The sequence below is a fragment of the Canis aureus genome, chromosome 10, assembly GCF_053574225.1.
Source record: "Canis aureus isolate CA01 chromosome 10, VMU_Caureus_v.1.0, whole genome shotgun sequence".
NCBI lineage: Eukaryota > Metazoa > Chordata > Mammalia > Carnivora > Canidae > Canis > Canis aureus.
In genome coordinates, this window is record NC_135620.1 from 71,101,640 (window position 1) to 71,117,733 (window position 16,094).

Here is a 16,094-nt window from a genome sequence, read left to right on the forward strand (position 1 = left end):
CACCAAAGCAAGTGTCATGGACATAGGAAAGATAATGCTCTCAGAGGGATGAGCCCAGTAGAGAGGGGCAGTGAGTATTTTGACAAAAACATAATTTGCTGCAGTGGAAATAATATTCAATGTGGAGGGAATTCCATTGGCATAATGTTTATGGGCTCTGAACCCACACTCATTCTGATTGGGGGAGAGGGTATAGGGGCTCATCCACTTGGTGAATTTGGATCTAGGAACTGAGTGTGCAGAGCTTTGCATGTGCCTCATTCTTTCTCACTGGGCATGAGCTGTCTATAGGGATTATTTCTATCTTTTTCTTTCAGGGATGGAAGGGGAGACTCACAGGTGCAGAGCTGTGCATACCTTGGCAATCTTGGGGTCTCATCTATTCGTTGATAGAAGCCACATTCTCCAACTGCAGAGGTACAAGTAACAAAAGGGATGCTTTGGCTTCCCTTAGCCTTAATTTTTTTTGTCTTATTTCTCAGTTGGTTTCAAACTCAGATGAAGAAGAATGCATTTTTGAGGCTGCTCTCATACCCCAGCACCAGTACCAGAGTTTGCAGAGATACTGGGTTCTGATAATGATGTGTTTGTTCTGTCTGGCAGGAGGAGAGGCTTCAACGTATTGTTTCACTTAAAGAACTTCTCCAGGTACAGAAGACTGATATTCTCAGACACAGTATCTAACATTCTCCTTCCTGTTCCAGGGTCATCTTTTGCAGAAGGCACTATATTCATCCTGGGCCAGCCTAGTTCCTTTACAATCAGAAATCAGAACACAGTAAAGAATGGACTTGGTGAGGGAGGGAGAGGGGGGTGGGGAGAGACTGGGAAAACCCTGAAACCTGAGTACTCACATTTATCTTGGCAGTGCATATGGCACCCAGAGGGTCCCTGTGAAGGGATGTACTCAAAAGCAGAACATGTCTATCTTTATGGAATAAGATGTTTTGCAGAGGCTGGACCTGGGATTCCTATGCTTCCGACATAAGGATACCCCCTCTCAACCCATCATTTATTTGCATAATTTGTTATACATGGATGAGGCTTCAGTTTTTAATCAGAATAAAGAGGGAAACATTCTGATATGGGCAGGGGAGGGGCAAGAAAGAAGGGGCAAAGATGAAAGAGGAGATGTCCCGAATCAGGAGATGTCATGGGAGTGATATCTAAAGCTGGAGGAATCATGCTTGTGAAAAACTGTAAGATTCTGGGAAGAAGCAGTGCAACTTTGGGAATAGGGACCAAATCTGGCAATTTTCTCCCAAGGATCTCTCTCCTTAGTTCCAGAGCTCAGCGAGAGTGTTGGCAAGGCTCATGAGGGAAAACAGCAGTAAGAGGAGAACCAGAGAGAAGCAGGGCTCTCAGCAAGTGCACCTGCTGCATCCGTGGCACTCATAAACGTTCCTCCAAAAACTGCTCATAGAAGATTTCAAAGAGAGACTGGGTGAACATCATCCTGAGAATGTTTCCAGTAACGAGAGAAAACAACAACAACAAAAAACAAATAAAGGCTATGTTATGGGGAACTAATGGTGGTGCTGGGGACTAGTTAGGAATTGTTACATTTGCCCCTGGATGGACTTGTGACCTCAAGTGTTCTCAGGATGCTGGCTCTGGGACATTGGGTCTCACCTACTCATCCGATGGTGCAGTTATGCCCTTAAGGTGAGTGTTTTGCTTGTGATACTCCCGAATGCAATAGTTTCCTCTTGCTGATGTAACACATTAGCACAAATTTGGCTTAAAAAGTGATCCTTTCATGGTTTGGGGGGGTCAGAAGTCCAAAATCAGTCTCATGGGGCTACAAAGTGTCAGCGAGCTATGTTTCTTCTGAAGGCTCTGGAGAAAAGTCCCTTTCCCTGTATTTTCTAGATCCTGGCAATCACCCACGTTCCTTGGCACGTGGCTTTCATTGATTGTCACAGCCAGTGAGTTAGTACCTTTCATTCTCTTTCCCCTGGCTCTCACACTCCTGCTCCACATCACAAGGACCCATGTGTAGATATCTCCATCTCCGTATCCTTAGCTTAGAAGCACAAACTCCTTTTCGCTGTGTGTTTAGCCCAGTCTATCCTCCAAATAGTTTTCATTGACTTGGTTCAGCCTTATCAGGAGGAGACAGATTCGACCTTTATTAAGCACTTGTTGAACTCCTTTTCTCCATCAGTAACACTTCATACTTTATTTCGATGAAGCCCCACTGTGACTCTGCACGGGAGGCATTTATGATGTCTGTTCTATAAATGACGGAGCTCAGGGCTGCACACGTGAATGACTCACTCCTTTTGTGAGAGATGGAAATAGGGTTTGAGTGCAAGTCGGTCTGGCTTAACAACTCACTCTTCCATACAACTCCAATGCTTCATCTCCAGAGCTGTTCTTTTTTTCATGTTTGAAATGACTGAAGGAGCGATGCCAGGACATTTCATGGCTGTACTCCCCTGGTGGCTCCCGAGGAGCACTTGAAGGGCCTTTCAGTACTTCTTGATAGACAGCCCCTTTCTCTGCCCCTGGAGTAGAGGAGACTCCTGATTCCTTCTGTCTTTCTTTTGGGACTCTGCCCAGGATACCCTGGCTTCGTGGAAGAAACACACCCAAATGCCCTGGATGAGTCACAGACTCTGCCCAGAGCTAAAATGTGACGAGGAGGGAAGGCTTTTTCTGCCCCAGCCTGCGAGATGGTTTCCATTACAGTGTTTCTGCCTAGAGCAGCAATTCTGTCCTTTGATCCTCCTCCCCATGACTACAGAGCCTTCGGGCCAGGGGCCGGGGAGGTTTGCTTCAGCATTACCACTGACTGGTCCTTGGACGGGGTAAGCCACTCCCATCTTTGAGTCTTGGGTCCTACTTGGACTAAGTCTTGGGCCTTTTCTTCTCTTACAATTTAGAGTATTACTGCTTGGCCAAGGGATACCATTCTTAACGGAATAGGCAATATCAGAAAGACTCTGGATACCATACATTCACAGATAACTTTGCTATGTGCTGCACTCTTTTTCAACGGGCAAGACAGCGGAGTGGCTAACAGCCTGCACTCTGCAATAGAAATTCAGCTCTGCCCGTACTGGCTGATTTTGAGGGGGCAAACCTCACTTTCCCCATCTATAAAGTGGGGATAATGATCATCATAATATCCTCTTCCTAGTGTTGTGAAGATTGCAAGCAGTTAAAACAGTGCTGGCAACTGCTCAGTCCTCATACTTCCCTCTCCATTCTTCTTGAAGCTCCAGTAGAGAAAGGAGCTTTGGCTCTAGAAGCAGAACCACTTGGGCTTCCTACTGGACTCTGCTACCCAACAGCTGAATGACCTTAGGCAACTCAATCCAACCCTTTGATCCTTGGGATTTTTCACCTGTAAGATGAGGATAACATGAATAGCAACTTCTTACTGGGGAGATGAGGATTAATAAATAGGCTAATACATAGAAGTTCCTAGCAGAGTGCCTGGCATATGGAAAGTGTTTATTCCCTTTGGATGTTGTGCTCTTGTTGTATGATGGACTCCTTTAGCATTTTAGGATGGTCTGAATTTAATTCCATTTTCTAAGGTGTCAGGAAACATCCTTAATAGTTTGGACAAAGTTAAGCTTTTATATTGAGCTCATGCACTTGTAAATATGTGTACTAAACTATGTGCTGATGCAGAACAAGTGGCATGGATTTTTCTAGCACCCTCCACCCCCTAACTCACAGCCTCAATGTCTGCAAATAATTAATGCAAAGAGAAGGTTTACAGTTGGCCACCCAAATGCATCTTAAACATTTAATTTAAAAAACTAAAAGGATGAACCCAGCAAGCTGTTATAATCTTCAAAGGATCTATTAAGGACTGAGACATATGGTGTTACAAGATATATTCAAGATTTCTGGCATTTGGCCTACTAGAAAATAATGGAGTGGCTGCTCCTGTGAGCATATCAGGAAAAGGCCACAGAGGTACTCCGTATGCCCCAGTTTCTGACCTGGACTGACCTTAAAAGTATAATCAGATAGTGGTAGACTTTGCTCAACTCTTGACTCTTCCAGATGCAACAAAAATTCAGAAGGTTTAGGGCAGTGAGAGCTGCCAAGAACAGAGGATAGATCAGATTTGCTTTGGATTTAGGTCCTTTCTACCGGGAACAGAGGCAATGATAACTTATGGCAACTAACAGTGAACAGTTGTAATTTACTGGATGGCTTTATATGACATTTAATTGTCATCGTATAAAGAACCTTAAAGGAGGTACTATTATTACTCCCATTTTGCAGGTAAGGAAACTGACACTCAGAAAGTTTATATAATTTGCTCAAAGAGCTCATAAATGCAAACCCAGAAAGTGAACACAGGTCTATTGGATGGTGGACTTCTTCTGTGAAACTGTTGAACATAACACCTAGTATGAGTGCTTCAGCCACCGATCTGCTTAAAGGCCTAACAGTGGATCAAATGCTTTCCCGGGCATCTAAGATTTGGTAGTCTAACACTCTCTTTTTCTGAATTGAAGACGTTTTGCCTCTACATGGCTCCTTCCTTTCTGCTGCTCTACATTGCTGGTCTATCAATTTTATGACCATTGCCTCCCCTTGAAAGCAGGGCAATCATCAGATCCACTCAGAAGTTACTTGTCTGCTTACTAAAGTCAATTTCCTCTTATACCAAATTTGTACAAAACTCTTAAGTACACACAGGACCCAAGACATGTTTTTAAATTTGATATCAATATTTACTGAGTTTTTATTTTCCTGATTTTGATGAAAGGAAGAATAAGAATGCTTCTATTGATCTTATACATTGAGTATTGCTACCAGCGTGATCTCAGGCTCAAAGTTGGGGGATGTGGTTTTTGCCCTTGGTCTTCCTGGTTTGTGATGTTCCCTAAGATGTGGCACCTTTCCCTATACCATCACCACCCTCCATCCATCCATCACAGTCCAAATTACCGCTGTGCTTTGCCTAAAATATTGAATGACCTCATTGTTCCCCCTGCCTAGAACCTTGCCCTCTCTAATTTACTTCATATTAAAAGATTTTTGTATTGTAAAGTAAGCATCAAATAGTCTAATGAATAACTGTGTCACTTAATGTTAGCAACTTTTAAAATGACATATATGCTGCCACAAAAGGAATATATAGTATTATTTTACATGCATTGAAACTTGACAACTATATGTATCCTTTTGTAAGTTGCCTTTTTCTCAATACAACACTGTGATCTGAGAATTAGCCATGTTGTTACATGCAGGTAAAAGTCATTCACTTTGAACTGAGCTAGGAAGAGCTCTTGTGTGAATATCCCACAACTTAATATTATCTACTTTCCTATTGGCGAACATTTCGGTTGGTTTCAATTGTTCCTAATCACAAGCAACACTGCAAGGGGCATTCTGTACACAGAAGTTCATGTCGAATGAACCTAGATATGGAATTTCCAGGTCACATAATAGGCCCAGGTTTGTATTTGCCAGATAATATCAAACACATTGCTTTCCAACATTGTACCAATTTAACTTTTCAATAGCACTTTAGGGAGAATTTCCATTTTCCTACATCCTTACCCATAATTGATATTGTCTGATACGTGACAATCTGATGGGTCTGACAAAAGTGTTTTGTTTTCTATGTCTGCATTTGTTAGGAAACTATTCAAATTTATTTATTACATTTTAACTTACATTTGTTAATGAGAATAATTTTCTTTTTCTGTACTTATTGGCTGCTGAGAGTTTCTCTCTCATGACTTGCCTGTTCATGCCTTTACTATTTTGTCTTTAATTTTTAGTATTTATTTTATTGATTTGTGGAAATTTTGACCTTGTGTAGTCTGCATATTAATATTTTGTCAGTCAAAAACTAAAAAAAATTGGAAATAACTTCTCCAAGTCTATGGCACATTGTTTATTTTTTTGTGATGTCTTTATCATGTAAAAGAGTTTTAGGTTAATGCCATCAAATTGAACAAACTTTTTACTTTTTATGGCTTGAGCTTTTGTGTCTGGTTCAATAAATCCTTGATTCTGAGTATTTTTTTAATCATTACCTTATAAAAATTTTACTTCTTAAATTGTGATCTTCAATCTACCTGAAATTTATTTTGTTCTAGTGCTCTAATTTTGTTTTGTTTCCAGATGGAAAGCCCATTGTCCTTGTACCATTGAATATTGAATAGTCTTTCCCTCTATATTTATTTATAATGCCAAGTTTCCACAAGTCTGTTTCAAGGAACTTGATTCTATTACATTGATTTGTTTGTTCCCTCTTACATTAATAGCACATTGTCTTGAATGCTATAATGTTAGAATAAGGCTCACTATCTGGTTTTGGTACTCTTAATTATTTTCTTCAAAAATTTTTTATTTCTCGATTCTTCCATATGAGGAGTATAAGCTCTGACCTGAGATTTTCACTGATGTTGGAACAACTATATAGACTACTTCGATGGGAGAACAGAGACTTTAATACTGAATCTTCTCTTCTATAAATATTTATCTATGCTTCCTTTTATATCCTTTAAAAATTCCTTACAATTTCCTCCTAAAGGTTTATTTACATTTTTGTTAGAATTATTTATAAGAGTCCTAAAATTTCTCTGGCTATCATGAAAGTATCTGTAATTCCCACTACATTTTTTTAGTTGGTAGAACTGTTTTCTGGGAACACTAATGGGTTTGTGAACAGGTCTTACAGCTTGCAGAATTCTCTCTTTTCTCATATTTTATCTGTAATTTTCTTGAATTTTCTAATCATGTTGTCTGCAAGTTAAGGCCATTTTATCTCTGGTTATTTTTTTTTTTTAATCACATGTTTATTTTTCTTATTGCATTGGCCAGGGCTCTTGGACAATGTTGAATAGTAGGGGTGACACAAGGCCTCCTTGGCTCCCTCCAGATCTTAAAGGGAAAGTTTTTAGTGTTCCATCATAGAGAGGCCATGCAGCATAGTGGTTAAAAATGCAACTCTGAGATCAAGTGGATTTGAAATTAGGCTCTATCAGTTAAAAGTTGTGTGACTTGGGATATACACATATATACATATCCTTTCTCTGTGTATCTAGATAGATAATATTCAAACAATGCTTATTACAGATTAAAGGCTGTATAACTACTAGATAATAATGAAAATAACATTTATTGCATATTTTTTGATGAAGCCTTTATATACTTGAGAGTACTTCTTTATATTTCTGGGGCTGCCCTCCAAAACTGTGTTTTCTGACAACCGTTGGAGATTCCTGGTCCACAGACACTGTGGAGATATTTTGGTCTGGTTATTGGAGGGAGCACAAGGCCAGGTTCAGCTGGCTTCCTGGCTGCAGGGATGGATCCGCACACTCCAGCCGATTTTGTCAGGCAACGGTCGCATCACCGATTAATTTCAGTCTCTTCCTAGTAACAGGGGACCCTGGTCTGCCTTTTGCTTCGGAGCACAGAGCCTGACTAAAGTCTTGAGTGTTTCCTCTTGTGGAGCTTTATTCTTGGTTCTTCCCATAGGAGTAGAAACCCTGAGTGCCGCTGCTGGTTTGGGATGGAGGCCCCAGAAGGCTGTAGCTTCCACCCATTCCTTACTCTGCTTTTATTCTGTTTCTCAACAGAGATGTTTACGGTGGGTTTGAGGCCAGCTCTGAGTTTCATTTCCTACCTGTCAGGACTCATGGAAGTCCCTACACTCCAGCTCTGCCTGTCACCCCACTGGTGATAACATTTCACTGGGTCCCCAATGAACTTAGACTGAATGAAAGTGCATTGCCAAATATTTTAAGACCTTTATTCACCTGGCCTCTGCCCCCTATTTCTATGGAGTTGCTTCTAATTCCATAAATACACCTTAGTTGCTCTCACCAGCAGGCTTTAACTCAAGCTCTTTGTCCATCTGATGTACTTTCCCTTCTCTCTCCGGTTGGGATGGTTGGTACTTAATCCTTCTCATTTTTCTCATCTTCCCTAAGGTCCCTTCCTCCCCTGCTCCTCATTCCATCCATTTCCATTCCTCTTCCACTTCCCAGATAATAACACTCATCTCATTTACTTGCAACCTCGTTTTCATCAATCTCTCTCCTCTACCAAAGCTTCTGGTGAGGAGGGCTTGTGTCTCAGTTATTTAGGCCTTAACTGCTGCATGGAGCCCTGTAGACAACCTAGCTAATATTAGAATGAACAAGTGAAAGGAGATACAATTCTCCACTTCATTTCATTCCTTCCTCACTGCTCAGAGGAAGCCCTGGCTTGCATGTGACATGGAGGAAAGAATCATTCTATCTGTACCACCACTAGCTGACCAGGGCTCAACCTTGAATTCCATGGAGGAAATCCGGAGCCTCTTGGTGGAGGGGGAGGGGCTGAGATTCCGGTGTGGAAGGTGAGGGCGGTGTGGGAGTCCAGAGGGATGAGTCAGAATGTCCAATGCTCTGTGACAAAGACACCCCCTCACTATTGCCTTATATTGCTGGAGAGCTGCACACAGACTTCCTAGGTCTGCTATGACTTGTGGCTCTGCGGTGGCGGTCACAGTGCACCCCCATCTCTTGATTCGTAAGTGAAAGCTGATCTGAGCTGGGGGGCCAGGGGAAGCAAAATCCCCTCCTAGTTCAGTGCATTTGGACACAAGCCCGTGACCTTGGCAGAAGCCAGTTGGTGCTGGGGAATCTGAGTTCTCTGTATTGATCACCAGAGCAGCTGTCGAGCCTGGCTTTCAAGATCATCTCTCACAGGGAGCTCTCAGCATGCCAAAATCTCCCTCACTCTCTCTCCTCCACCATTTTTATATGCAATTTAGTTAAAACCCTTGCCTTTCATGTGTAGGCCAAGATGGTGACTTCATAAACGTCAGGAAATGGGGAAGCAAGAAACTTCCTTGAAAGATTTAAAATAACTTATTTTTAGTAATAATAAATGGTAAATTGAAATATTTAAGATGAGGAGCCTGGTAGTTGGATAGGCTGGGATCAGTGATGTGTAGGGATTGTTGCCAATTGTTTCCCAGGACTTAAGTGGTTTTGTCCTTGCGTTTTCTCTATCTATTATTCTTTATTTGCTATCCTTCCTTTAGAATGGAGGTATGTGTCAGTTTTCAACTTTTCATTTTTATACTGTGGTAATGGGTTGGAATTGAGCTGTACAATTTCCTCTTCCCTGAAATATCCTTCATTCAGCTGTGCAATACGAGACCCTCTTCAGGCTAAAAGTACAGTGAGAGGAAGAGAGTCATGTTCGCTGAGCAATCTAGAATATCCTGTGGGCATCTTGAAGCCTATTTGTGAGAGACACAGAGGAGTGTTTTGGGAAGAGCATCAGCTTAGGTAGGAAAGTAACTTGCCATGATCTTTACCCTACTGCTTAGCGGCCATGTGGCCTCAGGAATGTCATTTAATAGATGTAAGCCCACCAACTGTCAAGGTGTCAGATTAGCTACCTGTAAATGGGAGAGTTGAGTTAAGTCAAGAGTAGTCAGTTCAATGGCTTGTAGAGAATAAGAAGGGAATTTAAGAAAGCAGACGAGTGGCAGGTACCACGGTGAATAAAGGATCACATGTAGCTTAAACATAACTCCGGCACAGGGCTACTGTGCAGAAAAATAGACCAGGCATTATCAACACTTCTGATTATTTCAAGGGAAACTTCATATCTAGATTTTTATGTGAAATATCCTGATTTCACATCTAATTAACAACTCATTAAAAAAATAAAGCAAACTAGCAATGCCTTGTTTAGTCCAAGCAGACTTATCTGTGGCTGAACACAGCCTGTGTATAGTTAGCTTACAACCTTGGGGTGGGGGTGAGGGTAGATGATCTTTGACCCCAGATTCACTATCTGTCTTTAAAATCAGCTAACATGCCCGGACCCAGACCCAAATGGGATGTCTGAGGGCCCAATAATTGGCTACAGCATCAGCTCCCTGTTGGAGGCTGGGGAGAAGTCTTGCCCTGAGAGAGGGTTGGATTTCTCCTAAAGTTTGGAAGGCCAAAGGTAGTGTCTGCATGTGCAATATGGGGGTGGGGGGCTATTATACTGTGCTGGGGACCAGGCCCTCTTGATCCTAACCTTCACTCTGCCAAAAATGCTTGGCTGGGCTTGGTTACATTATCTCTCTTCTCTGACACTCATTTGTTGCCCTCTGTATAAAATTGTAACTTTAGTTGGATCAATATTTCTCAAACTTTGGTCACTGATATATCACAGTGTGGAAGCCTATCACTTGAGTGATCTCTGTCTCCTCTTTTCCACCCCTCGTGGGGCTCCTCCCCTACTGAATAGGGCTGATTTGGGTGACTAACTGGACATTTCAGAAGTGAGTGACTTCTGGGGCCAGCTTCATAAAAGACACTGATGTTTACACCTTGATTTTTCAGGTCACTTGCTGTAGGGGTGTGCAAGCAGACATACCCATGAGGACACTTGAACAGACCGTGGAGAGCCCCATATGTTGAGGAACAGCCAGCACTGTCTTCCCAGTCATGTGAGTCAACCACCTGGGAAGCAGATCCTTCGGCCCCAGCTGAGCCTTCGGATGACTGTAGGTCTACCTGATATCTTGACAACCTCACGAGAGACCCTGAACCAGAACAGTAACCACCCCCAAATTTCTTACCTACCAAAACTATGACAGGTAAAAACATTTATTATTGCCTAAGCCATGGAGCAATAGATTAACTAATACACAGTCATGTGTGCTAGTCCTGCCTTCCATCACTTCTATTACATATTTTTTTTTTCAGTTTTGTGGAATTACAGCTAATACAATTATAAGAATGTAAAAGTTTACACAGTGGTGATTTGATAGACATTGTGAAAGTGTGTATACTATCTAGCACATTAATACCATCAGCTCACATATTTATATCTTTGTGTGTGTGTGAGAACATTTAAGTTCTAGTCTCTTATCAAATTTTAATTACATAATATAATGTTTTCAACTAGGGTCACCACGTTTTATATTCAATCCTCAGATTTTATTTATCTTCTAGCTGGGAGTTTATAACCTACTAACTTCTCCCTCTTTCTCCCACCCCCTCAGCCCCTGGTAACCACTTTTCTACTCTCAGTTTCTTTGGGTTTAACTTTGTTTGTTTGCTTTAGATTCCACGTGTAAGGGATTTCATGCAGTATTTGTTTTTCCCTATCTGGCTTATTTAATTTAGCATAATGCCCTCAAGGTCCATTTATGTTGTGACAGATGCCTATTACATATTAATGCATTTCTTGAAATGGTTTATTCTTTTTATTTGCATACATTTATTTTAAAGGGTAAACTTTTTATGCTGTAAATGGACAATAAACATCTCTAGTCAAAAAAAAAAAAAAAAAAAACACAAAAACCTCAAAATCTAATTTTCTTTCAACCTAACTTCTATCTAGATAATGTTGCCTGTAGAAAACTCTAAGCCTTAGGCACTTTGTTTCTTTGTTGATAAAGGAGATGAACAAGAGCTTAAGGGATGTTAAAGGCAAGCTGACACCAAATTAAGCCTGTGTCTTTGAAACAAACCAAAGGACTGAAAGGAAACTCAACAGGGAATAACTTTCTCATAGTGAGATTTGATATTAAAATGCCCCTCTCTCCATGCCCCCAAACATCTTTTCAGCCTGCAAAGGAATGTTGTTGTTGTTGGCTTTTCCTTTCTTGTAGGAAAACTGGACAAGAAGATTTGTGCTTTTATCCAGTTCCAAAACATCCTAAGATAGCACATAATTTCTATTTGTATAAAGTGAGATCACTTATGATAAAGTCCTAGAAAACAGACTGCCCTAGTCTTAAACTGTTACTATCAATATAATACCTTTTGGTTATTAAAAGATGTACCATTTTGGGGCACCTGGGTGGCTCAGTAGGCTAAGCACCTGCTTTTGGCTCAGGTCATGATCTCTGGGTCCTGGGATCAAGCCTTGAATCAGACTTCCTGCTTAGCAGGAAGTCTGCTTCTCTCTTTCTCTCTCTCTCCCTCTGGTCCTCCGCACCACTCATTTTCTCTCTTTCTCTCCCTCAAATAAATAAATTAAAAAAAAAAAAAAGTTGTACCATTTTTAAAGCCCTACTCCATTCATTGAGCTCTTGCAGTAGCCAGGATAGTAGACCTGTGCAAAGATCATTATCCGTAAGTTGGCAGTTCAGGAGGCTGAAGCCCTGAGAAAGGATGAAAAGCATCCACAACTTCTCAGCTAGTAGTTGGCAGGACTGGGGTCAAAACCTGTGTCTCCTGACTCCTCTTGCCTTATGCTGTCTATATAGAATCAATTTACCAGCCTCTTCCCATGTGGGGTTTGCACCTCAGCTGGATCCTTGAGCAATTATAGCACATTGGGACCTGAAGAAAGGGTGTCATGGCAGAGTCAGGGATGAGGCTGGGCAAATGGCTGTAATGTAAGGATCTCTGAGGGATCTGAGATGCTGAGAAGACAGCAGTGCAGGCTGGAACAAAGGAGACTAGAGAAGCAGCTGCCCCTGCAACATGGAGGCTATGGCAACTCAGAGATCACGTCTGACACTTCACAAAGGAAAAAGCACACACAAATGTGTACGCACACACACAAACACACACACATACTTTAGTACCCCTGCGATATAATATGCGCCCCAGACAATGCTACAGCCCCCATGGAGATGCTAAACTGTGGCCTTCAAATGAACACACAACTCTCGGTCTCTTGAACTCCTTGGGCAACATCCCAGTCCCTACGTCACAACTTGGTTGTATGATGCTTTTCAACTTCTATTAAAACAACAACAACAACAACAACAAAATAACTTCTGAGTCTTCATACATCTTGGATTTGTCCAGGACTAAAGAGAGAAAAAAGTATATTTTGATGTACAGGAATGCATGGAGTTTTGTTCTCTACCCCATCAAGCAGAATTTTTATGAGTACTGGGTGACAAAACAGACCAGATGGAAAGCAAACATGCTAAAGCAGTTTGATGAAATAGTGTGGTAGCTATTTCTGGATCTAAAAACACGCCTGCTTTCTCAGTTGTGTTCTTTGTCCCGTTTAAACACTGATCACTAGAGCTAGTAATTAATTGCAGTCTCCTAAAACATTGTGCAGGTCCTGGAATGCAACATTGAAACCTTGAAAGGCTCTGATCTCCTTCTACCGGAGGGGAGACCAAGGCACAGAGAGGACCAGGCACAGGGCAAGTGATGGCAGTGAGTGCGTGAGTCATTAGCAGACAGGAACTAGTTGATTGTATAAATGAAGTCCCGTTTTGCAGACGAAGCACATTTTGATTGTTTTTCTTTTCTTATTAGTTTTAAACTGCTAAGTGGATCCCTCCACCACTCCACCTCCCTTCAAGTTTGGAAACCAATTACATTCCAGGGAGGCAAGATTCTGTTGATAAAGGACTTGCTTCAGACTTGAATCCATTTTACAACTTGCTTATAAAACTCTGTGAGTTGGCCTCTAATGGTGAAAGTTTGATGCTGTCAAATGTCAAGGGAATTCAGATCTCTCTGAGCCCTTCTTCTCCTCCTGCAACTCAAAGCCACAGGTCTTTCCTGGAAGTGGAACAGTCTCCTCGCTACCTTCTGGGGTCAGCATATGGATCTTGTTCAGCCAGTTGTCAGACCCAGTGAGTCAGCAGAGCAAAGTGGCTGGGCCAAGACTGTGTTAACCACTGAGAGGAGACAGAAGCAGGGCTCGTGTACTGGCAGCCAGGGAGCCCGAGTCATGCAGAACCACGGAGATCCTAAAATGTCATCTCCCAGAACCCAAATCAGAGACAAAGAACCAGGGACATCATTTCACAGGTTATTTCTGCTTCTGCTATTCTTCTGTCTTATTTGATCTGATGCTTAATCAGTTGAGCATGGAGAGGGAGGTTATGAGAATAGATCTATTACTTGTAATATTTTTTTCACCAGTTTGGGGTAGAAAAGCTAGCTCCGATTATAACACTTTGCCTGACTTAAACTTATTTCATTATAACACTTTGCCTGACTTAAACTTATTTCAACACAAATCGGGGTAAAGTGGTAAGTCATTAAATTCTAGCCAAATCCTAAAGTCTGTATGGGTCTTACTCAACTACTCTGTTACACAGTCTCTATCAAGAAAAATGCCTTTCTTAGTGACAGCCAAGCTCTAAAATAGCAAAACTTTTGAGGGTACCATTTTTAAGGTACTATTTTAAATTTCAAACATGCATAATTATTTCAGTGGAATAGTTAAATGTAACTATTTACAAATGTTCTAAACATAAAATGTTCAGAAACATTTATGAAGAGAGGATAATGATAATAAGAATAATGTATTTATAACAGCTAGTATTTATTAAGTATATACTATGCTATGTTCCAGCCACACTGCTGAGAAATTTCCTGGCCATGGATGCGACTTCCATGGTCCCATCAATTCTAAATGATTTTTTTTTTAGTTTTCAGGGACTTTTATAAGTAGTTATGATCATCTTCAGAAACATTTATTAGTTTCAGGAGATATTTATTGAATGTCTATTACATTCCAGGCATGATTCTAAGCCTTTGGGATCCAAAAAAGTTGGATAAGACTTATATGCTTCCTGTCTTTGTGCCTATAGTCTTGTGAGGAGAAAACATTAACTACAAAATGATAATGTTAGAAAGGATACAAAGTGATGAGAAAGAGAATGATGAGGGAATGGAGGTCTTCAAAGAGGATATGGAGGGAAGGACTCTCTGTTAAATGAGTATGCCAGGTGAAAAAAAAGGTGTGATGACTGCCCCAGGCCAGCCTCTACCGTGGGCAAGATGTTGGCATGTTCCAGGAGCTGAAAGATAGTCTGTGTGACGAGGTGATGGTGGACAGAGTAAGAGGTGAGGCTGATGAGGTCAGGAGGAACCAGGCTGACTAGGGACATTCAGATCTCTCTGAGCCTTTCCTTTCCTTTCCTTCTAGCCTCTGATATGGAGTCTTATGGGTTCTAGGGGGGAATGGACATGAGGAAACTGAGTCACAGAGGCATCAAATCTCTTTTCCACAGCCACACAGATTATAAGAACTAAAGCACAAAGCCAGATGAAGATATCTATTATCTATCTATCTATCTATCTATCTATCTATCTATCATCTATCTATCTATCATCTATCATCTATCTATATTTTAATATGTATCTTTAGTTCTCTTACCTCTCTCTATACCTCTATTTCTCTTTCTATGCATTCACTACTATGAGTTAGGAATTCTAGGCTGAAGATATGTGACAATAAACACAACTGTCCAAGTTTTCACTCTCATGGATCTTCCTTCAATAAGTGCAATAATGAATAATGCAAACTAAAGCAGGGATAAGAGGTGTAGAATGAAGGGGGATCTTTTAGATAAGGTGCCTTATACAGAGGATACCTCTTTGAGCAGAGGTATGAATTAATGAGGAAGCAACCAACATGTCTATGTTCTGCTTTTGAGAGAGCTTTGTAATTAGCACTTCAAACTAAAGACAACATGATTGTCTTCATGGGGTAGTTTGAAACACACCATGACTATTGTGCATGTCTACATGTCTTTGTGTCTATATCTTTGTTGGTTAAATCCTTTCCCAGATCAGAGACAGCAGGAAAAGCCTGTGTGAGCAAGGATTATTTGGAGACTTCAGATTAAAATTTTTTTGCTAGTTTTAGAGAGTTCACGAAGGGAGAGGGCCTAGCTGGATGGAAGTTCATGTATGTTTGAGATATGAAGAAATTCATCCTTTCATGCATCAGTTATACCTGGACAGACTATTACGGCATTTTTAGTAGAACATTCTTTTTCCTCATTCAGAGCAGATTTCTACAAAAGAGTGACACAGATTGATGAGCCCACCAACAGCCAACAGAGATTCATGGGGAAAACCAAAAGTTGAAGCTGGCTACCATGGGTCAGGGTAACTATATATTGCCATTAAAGATTGAAGATGAAGCCATATTTCCTTCCCTCTCCATTTCATTCTCTCTCTCTCTCTTTCTCTCTCTCTTGATAGATATCTCTTTCTCTCTCTCTATATATATATATATAGATATAGATCTCTCTCTCTCTCTCTATCTATATATATATATCTTTTTCTTTTTTAAAAAAGACTTTCTGTTGCTTAAAAAGATTTAATATAGAGTAGAATGCTGAACATGGTTAAGATTATCTTTAAAATATAAGGTGAGTAGGA

The 16,094-nt window shown here is 40.9% G+C and overlaps 1 long non-coding RNA gene across 2 annotated transcripts; it reads left to right on the forward strand.

Annotated features, from left to right (window-relative positions):
* The first annotated feature begins 321 nt into the window (after positions 1 to 321).
* On the forward strand, positions 322 to 10,950 carry LOC144321798 (uncharacterized). 2 transcript variants are annotated; one of them, XR_013387314.1, is made up of 4 exons: positions 322 to 417; positions 705 to 794; positions 1,282 to 1,665; positions 10,329 to 10,950. It is a non-coding gene; the product is annotated as an uncharacterized LOC144321798 (long non-coding RNA). The 2 variants fall into 2 exon arrangements; XR_013387313.1 differs by lacking the exon at positions 705 to 794 and adding an exon at positions 604 to 648 and having other exon boundaries at positions 324 to 417.
* Positions 10,951 to 16,094: the final 5,144 nt, after the last annotated feature.